Source organism: Phocoena phocoena, chromosome 19 (genome assembly GCF_963924675.1).
Source record: "Phocoena phocoena chromosome 19, mPhoPho1.1, whole genome shotgun sequence".
Classification (NCBI taxonomy): Eukaryota; Metazoa; Chordata; class Mammalia; order Artiodactyla; family Phocoenidae; genus Phocoena; species Phocoena phocoena.
In genome coordinates, this window is record NC_089237.1 from 55,805,970 (window position 1) to 55,820,072 (window position 14,103).

General features: G+C 42.9%; 1 pseudogene; it reads left to right on the plus strand.

Moving 5' to 3' along the window:
- Positions 1-2,729: 2,729 nt before the first annotated feature.
- On the plus strand, positions 2,730-8,335 carry LOC136139182 (uncharacterized protein C3orf38 homolog pseudogene; annotated as a pseudogene).
- Positions 8,336-14,103: the final 5,768 nt, after the last annotated feature.

A 14,103-nucleotide genomic window follows, 5' to 3' on the forward strand; every position in this document is an offset into this window, starting at 1 on the left:
CCTGATTTCTAGTTGGAGATCTGTGTGCTCATCATACTCTCTGAAGTAGGCATAGACCCCCCCAGGCTTAGTTAACTCACCAGAACGTAGAAGGCATGCCTTGACACACCCATGCACAGCACCTCTTTCAACAAAGGTTGTTACTTTCCTTTTTAGTTCTGATTATTATTTCTCCACAATCATATAGCTTTTCCAGATATATTATTAGGCAACTGAGGGCAAGACCGCAAGGTTCCTCACTGCTGATATTTTCCTGCATACTGACTTGGTCATTTTATCCATCTGATCGCCCCTTCTCTTTAGCATTCTGCCCTTCAACTGCTGGCATAATAGTAGCTGGGGCTGCAAGGATAATGCTTAGCTTTACTAATTAAACACTAAAAGCCCAAGCTCACCTCTGAGATTTTTACAGCTTAGCCTCTGACACGGCTCTCGCTCTTTTAAAGGATTTGGAATAATTCAAATCCCAGACTATATAGGAATGTGATTTTTATAGACCCATTTGCCCAGGAAAAAAATAACGGTTTTAGACATGGATATATATTGATTTTTAAAAATAGTTCCGGGGCTTCCCTGGTGGCACAGTGGTTGAGAGTCCACCTGCCGATGCAGGGGACATGGGTCCGTGCCCCGGTCCGGGAAGATCCCACATGCCGCGGAGCGGCTGGGCCCGTGAGCCATGGCCGCTGAGCCTGCGCGTCCGGAGCCCGTGCTCCGCAACGGGAGAGGCCACGACAGTGAGAGGCCCACGTACCACAAAAAAAAAAAAGAAGAAAAAAAAAAGTTCCTTCTTTGTATAAGATTAGGTCCCTTTTTTTCCTTTACAAACAGGAGAATTCAATCCAGTGTACTAAACATCTCAAGAGGTTATGAATGAGACCAGGGAAAGTTACCAAGAAAGGGATATTCTGAGTACGTTTCTTACGTAAACAATTTCTCTATGTGTTGTAAGGTAACCATTCAATGTTTCCCCCCCACCCCAAATGATGAACTAGTTTTCCTAATACCTATTCTTTCCTTGCTGACTTGAAATGACATGTTTCTCTTATATTTAGCTTGATACGTACTTGAGTCTGTCCTGGGACATTTTATTTTGTTCTATTCATCTGTTACTTTCAGGACCACACTATCATGATAGTACTTACTATGTACAATCACTTTGAGACTCCAAACCCTAAACTACCATTCCAAAGTGTCTTGACTATTCTCACACCTTTATTTTCCTAGAAATTTAAGGTTATTAGATCAATTACCCCCCAAAATATGCTGTTTCTATTTTTACTGGATTTTAATTTCATTTACTGATTTCTTGAGGGGAAATTCAGGTATATATAATATAATACAATATAGTCCCCTCCAAGAACATGGTATGCCTTATTCTACATCATCACCATTAGTCTGTTCTATTGAATTATATAGCATGACCACAGGAAGAATTTTTCATTGTCTTCATAAAATTCCTGCATCTTTTGTTATGGTTATTCCTGTATGAGTTAAATGTATGATTGTTTTGTAAATGAATCTTTCCGCAAGATATCTTTCATGATTTTTCCTTGATATATAAGCAAGTTATTACCTTTCCCACATATATTCAATAACTGGCACCCATAATGGATACTCTTACTAGTTTCAATGTTTTTCAGTTAGACAATTATTTAATCTCTAGTTGACAAAAATTTTAAATCCTCTTTCCAAAAAGTCTAACTCATTCATTTTTCTTGCCACATTGCATTGGCTAGAACTATAAAAATAATGCAAAAGTGATGATAACATATCAGATGTCCTTCTTCTGTGTATGCTATTTATGGAATAATTCTGTATTTGACCTTTAAGTATGACGTTTGTTCTTTTTTCCACTATGGAGTCTTCATCTTATTAAAGAATTAGCTAACTTCATTTCTAATATAAAAATACACTTTAATTATAAATGAGATTTTGTGTAAGGCCTTTTACAGATACTGAGATACCTGTTCTTTTTGGTTTGTTTTCTGTGATGTAATATTTTATGTTACGTCAATTTGTGTTAATGTTGAAGTATACTCATATTCACCTCCTTGGTAATGTTGTACTGTTATTATTATTTTATTTTGCCATTGTATGTGTTTTGCTAAGATTTTATTTGGGATGCTTGTATCTATATTCATTCAAAAGGCTAAACTTTTATTGTATTCAATTTTGGTCAGGTGTTTTTATTATGATTAATCTGGCTTTCTAAAAGGACACGAGAAATTCTACATTTTTTCCGTGCTCTGCAAGAGTATAAATAATTTGTGTGAGAGTAATATAAAAATTATCCATAAAGCAATTCAGATCTGGAGCCCTAATGGGGAAGGATATTCATCAACAATTTCAAAAAATCATGGTTTTTATATTCAGATCTTCTAACATTTCTTGAGTCAGTAATTATTCCTTAAAATCATTCATGAGAATTTAGATCAATATAGTAAAGTGAGCACGCCCATTACCTTATGGGGAGGAAAATAAAGGAAAAAGTGTAACAAGTGTAACAAGTAGACCAGAAATGTTGCAGAATGCATGGAAGCAAGACAGAAGAATAGAGTAGATACAGGGAACCAAGTGCTACCCAACATGCTGTAGGGCAGCGGTCCCCAACCTTTTTGGCACCAGGAACCGGTTTTGTGGAAGACAATTTTTCCACCGACCGGGGCGGGGGTGGGGGGCGGTGTCGGGAGGAGGGGAGCGGCTGGGGGGGCGGTGGTCGGGAGGAGATGGGTTCAGGCGGCAATGGGAGCGATGGGGAGCGGCAGATGAAGCTTCATTTGCACGGCCCAGGGCAGGGGTTGGGGACCCCTGCTGTAGGAGACGCTGCCGCAGAGATGAGCGTGGTTCCGTGTAGTCTCAATGCCATAGTCAACAGGTGGGTATGAAAAGTGGAGGAGCAGTTCCTCAGGGTGATGAAATGGGAAGCAGTGCTCAACCTCCTCCCTCTGCCCCTCCCGCTTGCGGTGTGGCTCGGCAGTGGGAAGCCCTCAGAGGTTCTGGTTCACAAGGGGCCAGCCCACCCCACACCTGGTAACCCTATCGATGACCAAACAACATAGAAAAGCATAGGCAGAGAAACAGAGGGTCTTACGAGACTTGCAAAATATGAATTCACTGTTTTAGTAGGTTACAAAATAGTCAAACATCAGTAATAACATTTGGTCAACCTGCTTTGAACCACCAGGAAAGATCGATACTTGATTGCATTAAAAGAAGGAACAATATCCACAGGTAAAACTGCAAAGTGAAGAAGCAAAAACACTTTTCAATAAGTAAAATTACTATTGTCAGTGATGAGCAAGAGACCATTGCATTCATAGAAAAGAATCAACTCGACTTCTGCCTTAAGATTGAAATTTCTTCACAGAAAACCTCTTTGCCAATACCTAAAGAAATGAGTAAAAATTAAGAAACAAGCTACCTCTCTCCCATTACAAAATGTATCAGGAAAGAAGGAAGGGAGGGAGGGAGGGAGGAAGGAAAGAAAGAGAGGAGACCTAATTCAATTTGAGCAGAGCTGGGGATAAACTTGATTCTGCTCCTACGTCTGTTTCAATCCCTAGAAACCATTCTGGTGAAGAGACATAAACCTGAGAAATTTTACTAATATTCCCAAGTCTGGAGAGATGAAAACTGAGGAGGGAGCTTTATCTTTTGACTCTTCTCATCAATAAGTAATAGAAATTACTGCTGGGGAGCAGTGAAAGCATGAGATATATTGCTGGGTGGCCTCATCCTATTGGCAGAGTAAAAACACTGATGATAGAAAAGATTTTCAAGAATGAGCAAAAAAAAAAAAAATCTAAAAGAGTAATGCGAAAAGTATATTGTTGTTGACTTTTAGGAAGGTGAGTTGCCGCCCTCTATCAAACTAGAAATGATAAATCCTTCCAGGAATTTATGCTAAAGAAATGCTTGCACTGGTGCCCAAAGATGCAGAGATGCTCAATTTCCATGTTGTTGATAAAAGCAAAGTTTCTAACATCCTAAATGTCCATCAACAGAGACGTGGTTAAGTAATTTAAAAGGCTACCTTCCCAAGGAACACGCTGAAGCTGTAAAATTGGATGAGGCAGATCCACATGTCAACACTGGATTTACCATCAACTCATTTGCTTAAGTGAAAAAGGAAGTTCCAGAGCAGCACGGATAATATTATCTCACATGTAGATTTTCCCATATGACACCAAAGACATAAATACACACATATGTATAGGCCTTAGTGGGGGAAAACAATGAACACTCAACTCCTGACGGTGGTTATCTTTAAGAAGACGAGTTCAAGAGATGTGGGAAAGGGGATTTCTTGGTTTTGCTGTACTTAATTGTTTGATTTCTTTCTATGACAATACGGTCGTGTTTCACTTGTATAATATTTGCTTAATAAACATAAAACATGCTAAAATCATTCTATTCATCAGTGTTCAAACTGTGTATAGTATTCAATGATAATTTTTAGAATACTGGATCTGTTTACTTCATGATTCTAATTCTTATTTAGTACACGTGTGTTTTAGCCTCTCCTTTATTTTTTTAATTAAGCTTGCCAGAGTTACGTACGTTTATTTATTTTGTTCAAAAACAAAAAACTGAGAAGTAAAACTACCATTTTCTATTTTCTGATTCATTGATTTTTGCTTGTAAGTTTATTTCCGTTTTTCCTCTTTCCTTAGATGCATTTTGTGGTTCTGTTCTAGAATCTTGAGCAAGAAGAGAGATCATATTTTATTTATTTTCATTTTTTTGTTGTTCAGTGATGGAAGCTTTTAGGGTTATAGATTTTATCTAAGTAGAACTCTGTCTACATCCCAAAGCTTTTCTATGTGCCGTTTGTATCGAGCTAATGCTTACTTGCTATGGGTTGGGCATTGTGTTACGAACCTCATATACAACCTCATACACAAGACTCCTGTCTCATTTTACACGGGCGAGCCAAAACATCTCTCTGGGGAATGATCACTCCCTCATTCTTAGCCCATGTGGCCTGGGAAGCATGGATCCAGCCTGCTTTACAGGCGTGGACACAAAAGCCAGAACTTGGCCATAGTGATTTGTTCACAACCAGGCCAATGACCCAAACCCAGTTAATTAAAACCTTTCATGAGACTTTTACTAAGTCTTAGAAGAAAAATACACTCTTTATCACGGAATCTTTAGCTACATAACAAAATGAAAACAGGTGTCTTTGCCTCCTTGTGGACAGAGTTTGCCTGAGATTGAAAACAAACACAAGGGTGTGAAACTGTACTGTCTGAGAGCAGGAGAGTGAATTGACCCAGAAATGTAGCACAGCAGCCCACTTGGCACTTGTGGCCATGAACTTAAAGTACAACAAATCAGCACGGCTATACTTTCTTGAGTCATGTGCAGTTTGTTGCCTGGGTCCAGGCTGAAATACATCAAGATTAGGGACGAACCAAGGTGGGGTGTGTCAAACAAATACTCTGAAGTCAAAGAAGAAAAGGGAGTTAAGGGAGGGACTGTATGAAAACCATAGAACCTAAGCTGAGTGGGAGAAAAGGGAAGGTGTGAGTGTGTATCAAACAGTGAGAAACGGTAAAACCAGCGGATCTGAGGTGAGCAACTAGAGAAATAAGATGTGATGTTGCAGGGCTTTTGGAGATGGTGCAATTATTGGTCATGATAAGACCCAAGGCAGTACTTTTGAAACTGTTTTTGACCTTGACCTAGAGTAAAAAATACATTTTTTATCACCACCCAATACACATATACATACATGCATCTCTACATGCATCTCTCTCCATATATCTTATTTATTTATTTATCGGAATTGGCTCATACGATCATAGAGGCTGGCAAGTCCAAAATACTAGCTTTATGCTAGATGTTTTATCTGTATCAAATCTAAACCTTACAGCTCTCCTACAGGATCTCAGACGCTGGGCCAGGCTCAGAAAGCTGAACAGGTGTCAGTAGGGATGCATTGCAGATCTGCCTGGCTGTGAGCTTTCCACTCCACTGCACTCGCAGTGATCTGGGGGCCAACGGTGTGCCCCAGAAGGCTTGTTAGCAAATGTTCTCTATCAGTTTGGCCAACACATATGACTTCACAGGACAGCAGGCATTTGCCACCAGCCCCACTGGTCCTTTTGTAGAACTAACCTTGCCAGGTGTACCTCTAGCATCCCTGGATCAAGTACCAATTATAACTGAAGTGCAATGTCATTAGCCACACAATTTTGAGCAGCTGCAGTTTACCTCCATTAAATTTACATCACCCAACTGACATAATGAAGGACTGCTGACAGAAGGAAAATAGGTATAAATCATACCTTCACGTACATTTGAATCATGGTGGAGTCACATCTAATACTCAACCACTAAGTGTAGACACTCTTAATTCAGTAAAATTTATCATTAAAAGATCCTTGGAATTAATACACAGATGGATTTCTGATCATACACCCGTTACAGAAATAAACTGGGATACATCAGATCAAACCTAACATCCCCACTGTACAGACAAGGGACTGAGGGATTATATGAAAGAGTAACTAACACTTATATTGTGCTGAGTTCTGGAGTTGAAATATCTGAGTTTAACCCTAACTCCACCATCTGTCAGCTGCCTGATCTTGGACAAGTTACCTAATCTCTCCTGGCTTCAGTTTCCTTTTCTGTGCCATGAAGATAACAGTAATGTGATTGTCTATCATGATTGAGTTGATGTGAGCAATAAATGAGTTAATACATATGAAAGGCTTTATAGAGTGCCTGACTCACAGAAATTGCTCAAAAAATGGTAAATATGTAATCGCTATTATTCCCTTTTACTTACTTTTAGACATGACAATGGGAATTCTCTATACTCCCCGTTATACATTCTTGTAGCCAAACTTACGGGATGGGTGCTTTATATCTTGTTTGCGAGGGTATCTCCACAGCAGGAATAAAGGACTTTAAAACATGCAATTCTCTTTGAGGAAACAGGGGTTTCTTACTGGAGAAAACTGGAAGATTGTGAGCTCCATGACAGTGAAAATAAATCTGCCTTGAACACATTTCGCCAGCACACGGTGGGTGTTCAGTAGGTCTTTTCCGACTGATATACTAACTGACCATCTAGTTAGAACAGAAGGCAGGCGCTCGAAAAGCTCATTAACAATAAAAGGAAGAAAATAAGTGCCCATCAAAGAAAGAGAATTTGGCCAAAGGAATGCCAAAATGGAATTTATAATGTTCACGGATCTAACGAAAATGTATAATTGAAATGGTATTTAATGATACAAACAGTATGCAGTCAAACGCAAACTGCGCCATGAAGACCACGCAGGATTAGGGTACCTGTTGCCAAGGTGCCAGCCTGGGGGGCCTGAGGGGGCGACGTTATTGGCATCCGCTCCCCCCCTTTCTGGGGGCTGAGAAGTCGGGGCTCAGCTACCCAGAGATGGAGGGCTGTCATAACCTGCTCGGCCTATTGGACAACGACGAGATCATGGCCCTACGCGATACCATCACCAACCCCCTGGTGCAGCCTGAGGACCACCAAGATGCCATTCGTGCAATATTAGTGTACAGTCAAAGTGCAGAAGAACTTCTGAGGTGTAAAATAGTCCACCGAAAAATCACATTTAAGTACTTGGCGACACAGTGGGTTATTATACCTCCAGCTACTGCATAACACAGTGTTATCCAGCATGCGAAGGGTCCCTAGAAAGAGCAGCCACAACCCAGACCGAAGGAAATGGCAGAGCCACGTAAGACAGAGGACGTGAGACTCTTTGAACAGCCGGAGAAAGAAGATAAAAAAGCTGAAAAGTTTGATTTTCGTCGATTAGGTGCAGAATCCTGTCACTGGTGCTTTGAACTTCTTAATTCTCAGAATGCTATTCTGGGACCACGTCAAGAAGAACGGGGGCCACAGCACTTCTGGCATGATGTCAAGCTTAGGTTCTATTACCACACATCTGAAACAAAATGTGATATCGACTACCACGGAGCAGAAATTGTGAGACTTCGTCTGCTGTCACTAGTGAATGAAGAATATCTTTTTCTCAGTCCCAACCTAGATTCCCATGGACTGAAATGCACTTCTTCTCCCCATGGTCTCATTATGGTTAGAGTTTGCTGGGACCGTCCACCGAGGGAACACCTGTTGCGGCATTTTTGAGCAGATTTTTGGACTCATCCACTGCCCTTCTGTGGAGAGTACTTGGAAAATCAAATTCATCAACCTGAGAATTATTGGAGAGAGTTCCCTTACTCCTGCGACATTAATGAAAGCAGCTATTACACTTGAACCAAGTGATCTAGAAGCCTTTTATATAATGTAAACACTTTAGGTGGTCCAGTGAAGTACAACTCAATGTAAGGCAGGCACTGGATAGTGGGACTGGAGACCAAACTTTATCTAGTGGAAAGGAGGCACTGTTGAACAGAAGAGAATTAATTTTACCTAGCCCTTGAAGCACTGAGTACTATATATGTCAGTCTGAAAAATCTTGTATACAGAAATTCTTCCAAATACTACATCAGTAATGTTTAAGTGATTTCAGATTGGGGGATTGACATATTTTAGCTGAAATGTCTTTCTTGACTACAGGTTAACATATTATGTGAACACTTGCCTCCTTCTACTTGAGTTGCAGCAAATGTTCTGAAAGCTTCATGCAATTCATCAAATAAATCCCACTTTAAATGTTGTAAAAAAAAAAAACAAAGATCACGCAGGATTAGAAATTCAGAAAAGAAGTTGCTCACTGAAGGCTGGAAGAATCAGAAGCCTGAGGAGAGGACTCCTTTTTTTAATGCTTAGAGTTTGGGTAGGTGGAAGGACAGGAGAGAACTTCCAGGCGAGGGGAACGGCACAAGTAACAGCATCAAGGTGGCGATAAACGTGGGCAGAGACGATGAAATGAACCAGGAAGAAACGACGACTCTTTTTAAAGGTGTGGCGCGTGGTACCTTGGCCGAGTGGCCCACAGTAGCCGGTGCAGTTTGCGACAGCGTTCTTTGAGATCTTCCTTGCGTTCAGGAAAGAGGAGGCCTCTTTATCTATATTTGGATGCTTGGGGTCACCTAAACAGGTGCCTCATCACAGCCTCTAATTTGGATGAGCCCAGTAGCCCTACGAGAGATAACTGGACCTCACCCATAGGTAGGGCTATTTACAATTATGTTTGAGAATTTTGGAAAGGGTGGGCGTGTGCATGTGTGTGTGTTATCTAATTTACAGGTATGGAAAAGAGGGCGGTTAGTGACAGAAGGAACAACAACTCAGGGACAGGGCAGTCACGAGGTGGTGGCCCTGACATCAGTGTCACGTTGTGATCAAATTAGCCGCTTCTCAGGGTCTCTCTGGGTGGCAAAACTGAAAAGAGCTGTTTCACCAGGATCCCAAGCTGCTCTCCTGGAGGTGAGCAGAATCTGAAGGGACTTAATCACCCAGTGTCCCTGTGCCCGTCCTCCTACACAGGGAGCCACCTACAGGAGAGAGAACCGAGTACCAGGTACCGGGAGACAAGTAGCCAAGGACTCCAGGTAATGGCAGTAAAGTGAAACAAGCATGTCAAGGTGTTAAAGGTCAAAGGTGGTCCCCAAAACACCTGAACGGCAAAGGTGGACCGCATCACCAGCGAAGGGGCAGAAGGCATGCAGCTCAGGTTATATGTGAGACCCCAGCTCACACCAAAACTGTCACCAACACACTCTTTTGGGCAATGTGACCCAGAGTTTTCTGCCGGCCCGACTCACCTGGGACCCTTGTTAGGTGTGCTAGAAGCCCTGCCTGCCCTCACTACTAAATAAGGATCTCTAGTGGAGGGCCCAGAAAGTTCTCTGAATAACAAGCATTCACCCCGAGGGAAGGGGTTATTCTCACCACTGAGGAAGTCTGGACAACTCTAATTTCAGAGACTTCTTGAAAGGTGCAAACGTGGAAGGTGGTGGTCTGGTCACTTAGCACATAGAGGCTATTGACACGGCAGAACTGTTAAAGTGAGTGATGCTAGCTGGTGGCACGGAGAGGATACTTGGGTGACAGCTGTAAACAACTTCGAGTTGGCATGCTTTGCCGATGTCAGCCTGTGCCTGTGGCATGCATTAAATAGGCCACAAATCCTGGGCAAGAGGGACAGTCCGCCATCAGCAGATGTATCGTAAGTCTTCCTCCGTAAGAATTTTCCTGATGACAGTGTAGGAAACAAATCTAGATATTCCACTGAATCCATGCTGTCATTAACAGATTTACAATGTAATCAATAATACAGGCACTTTAATCAAATGAACCACATAGGAATAACAGTATTAAATGCCTGACAGCTTTAGAAGTTATTTATCTGTCCCTCGCTCTATAAATCTATATGTATTTTTCTATCAATAGAGATAAAAGGAAATGCATATAGAAATACAGATATATTCCTTTGAACAACTACCAGCTTCCCCTTAAACTCACCGCCATTTTCAAACGGCATGCTAACTATAAAATAAGGTGTGCCATAAGTTTGTCAAGCACGTCTTTAGGAGCTGGAATAAAGTTTCCGTGCCCCAGAAGATAAAGCTTTTGCACAAGACAGAGAGAAAAAGACTCATGGGAGCTTACTGGGGAGAACCTTCTATGCCCTTCTGCCTTTGCATCCTACAAATATTGTCTGCTTTGCAAGTTGGAGGTATCCCACCACTTTAATATTAATTTGCATTTCCTGTCTTATATCGATTTGGCTGGAGTTTGCATAAGCTGCGGCGCTTTGCCCACCAAGAGAGAAAGTCATTCAAGTAAACTTTTCTTTCTTTCTGGAATTCACCCCAGTCCCCTCCTTTTCTCTCTCCCCCTTCGCCTTCACCCCTCTCTCAGCCCAGCTCTGCCCTTCCCTTTTAAGAAAGTTGCATTAGTTCTTTACAAGTGAACAAGAACAGAACCAAATGTTTCACATCTGCTCTCCGAGTTCACGGATTAGCATGAGAATGAGTGGCCAGTGTTTCAATGATGCACAGTCCAGTGGATGAGAATGGGGGCTCAAGCCCGCTATCAGAGGGCTCTCTGGCTCCTGCCAGATGTCCTAGGCCCAGGACACAAAAGCAGTGAACCCAGGGCTTTAACAAATCACCTTTCTCTGGGTCTAATCACTCAAGAAAAGGTTTTGTTGTGGGTTTGGAGAGGGTCAGGTTGGTCTTTCTCCAGTGATCTGTAGCTTCGCCCAGCCCCTCCAAGCCTTCACCCCGGGGGCTTTCTAAAGAGACCTCTTATTTCTCTCCCCCAAATGCAGGGCTCTGAGGGCAAAAGCTGCATGCCAGCGTCCCCCGAAGGCTCAAGGGCTGCAGGGGACTCATTAATCAGCGGTGGCAACGTCGCTGGTCGGACACTCACCCTCTGTCTGCACAATGAAGACTTTAGCAAGAATAAAATGGCTCAACGGGCAGGTACAAGGTCAGGCCTGGTGGCAAGATGGTTCCAGCGTGACCACAGTCGGAGGAATCCTGCACTTCCTGGAGGGAAGGCCCATGAACTGGAAAGCGGTGGTTCTCAAAGTGTGGTCCCCGGACCAGCATCATCAGCCTCACCTGGGGACTTGCCAGAAATGCAGATTCCCCGCTCCACCCTGACATCCTGGGCAGAAACTCGGGGGTGGGCTCAGTCATGTGTCTTTAAGACATCTGCCGGGGGACTGTCATCTCTAGAAAGTCTCCTTAGTTCCAAAGAAAAGAAACTCTAAGAAAATTTTTAGTTTTTTACAGTAATTTCACACCCATACATGTTTTTTTGTTTGTTTGTTTTGCGGTACGCGGGCCTCTCACTGTTGGGGCCTCTCCCGTTGCGGAGCACAGGCTCCGGACGCGCAGGCTCAGCGGCCATGGCACACGGGCCCAGACGCTCCGTGGCATGTGGGATCCTCTCGGACCGGGGCACGAACCCCTGTCCCCTGCATCGGCAGGCGGACTCTCAACCGCTGCGCCACCAGGGAAGCCCCCGTACCCGTTTTTATTCTCATCTTAGATAGGGTGACCAACCATCCTGATTTGTCCGAGACTGTGGGGTTTCCCAGGAAGTGGGACTTTCAATTCTAAAACTGATAAAGTCCCCGGGAAAACTGGGACAAGTTGGTCACCCTATCTGAGGAGCAGGGCCAGTCTGATTATTCCTGGACTGACCTGCATTCCTTTCCACCTGTCTGTTGCTGCCCTGCTGCTCCATCACCTTCTGGGTTGGAGGGGACAAAGAACAAGAGATTAGCGAGAGAGCCGTCAGCCAAAGGAGAGAGTTCTCATAATGCAAGAACAACAGAGGCCTCAAAAAACAACGAAAGGAAGGCAGCAACTACGCAGAGGCCGTGGGCTTTGCATGAAAAATGTCTCCTCTGACAGTAAGTGCCGCCTTTAGAGAGAAGGCTCGGAAGCTTCTTCCTGCACTCAGGATGACGGGGGATATACTCTTGGTCAGCCTTCCATAATCTTAGCAGAAAAATCATTAAACCAGTTAATTCTTTATACTCCCCGTTATACATTCTATATATTTCAGTTAGGATGCTGTCCTATTTCATCCTGATTTATCTCCTCTGCTGCTCTTTAGGAAGTCATGTATCTGGGCCCCGAGGTTAAAGGTGAGATTTAAACCAGAGATAGAATTTGAGGGAGTTCCCTGCACTTGAGAGCATATATGGAAAGGGAAGAGCTGCCTTTGAAAGTCAGGGATCTGTAAACTGATGGGATGCCAGACACAGGTGGAAGGAAGGATTACAGGTGGTCACTCTGGACTGGAGGGGGTACTTATGCGATAGGTATGCAAAGGTCACAGTACCGCCATGCTATTTGACAGTAGAAGTCTTACACCACAGGAAGTGATGTGATCCGGCAGCTGTGCAGGGCCAGAGAGGTAGTATTTGGTCCCTAAGATAAGAAGAAAAGGTCTGGTAGTGATGGTGAGGAATATGCTCATTTGCAAAGATGGCAACGCATCATTAAACTCCTGATCAAATTTGGGGATGTTTCATTTAAAAATTATAGAAAAAAAGAGAAAGGGAAAAATTAAAGTGCAGTAAAAGGGGCATAGGTTTTGGAGCTCAACAACGTCGAGTTCAAATCTTGCCCTTTTACTTACTTATTATGGGACCTTGGGCAAGTTACTTAAGCCTCCTTTTACTATAATCTGGACAAATAACATCTGTCTCCAAAGGGTTCTTTGAGAATTAAATAAGGTGATAAAATCCTTTGCAGGGTACCTGGTACACAGCAGGTGCTCCATAAATGCCGAGGAGCAATGTGATATAGTAGCAAGGGTTTGGATTTTTGCTTCAATAGAGACTTAGGCTCCAACTTCTAACTCTGACCCTTTTGAGTAGGTGTCTTTAGTCATTTAAGCTCTATGTATGAAATTAACTGTGTTTGTCTCTGAGAATGCTTTAAGGATGAAATGCGCTTTCATACACAAAGCGCTCAGCACTTGGCTGGGTGTCACCCCCACTTCCCCAAATCGTGTTAACCAAACCCTTCTCGGAATTCCCACATAGCTCTCTTAGACTCCTCCCGCCCCCCATGCACGGTCATTGGGTATCTTCCAGGCTTCTCCTCTCTAAGTTCTCCGTGTGCATCTGTGTGTCTCTAACACCTGGCAATGAACACTGAGATGAACTGAGCCTTAGAGAATGGACATCTGGTAACTATGAGGACCAGTTTAACCCTAATCCCTGGATCTGGGAAAAGCAGGTGGGAGAATGCCTATAGGTTCACTGATTTCTCTGAGGCAGAGCCTGGGCACCAAGGGGTGAGGGGCAGGGCTTGGACTCAGGGATTCGCCCCCTGTGAATGCTCCTCCCACAGGCAGGCCCTCTTTTTTTTTTTTTTAATTGAAGTACAGTTGATTTACTATGTTGTGTGAATTCCTGCTGTACAGCAAAGTGATTCAGTTATACATATATATATACATTCTTTTTCATATTCTTTTCCATTATGGTTTATCACAGGATATTGACTATAGTTCAATACTGTATATTGAATACAGTAGGACCTCGTTGTTTATCCATTCTATATATAACAGTTTGCATCTCCTAACCCCATACTCCCAATCCATCCCTCCCCCCCACCCCTCCCCCTTGGCAACCACAAGTCTGTTCTCTCTGCCTGTGAGTCCACTTCTGTTTCATAGAT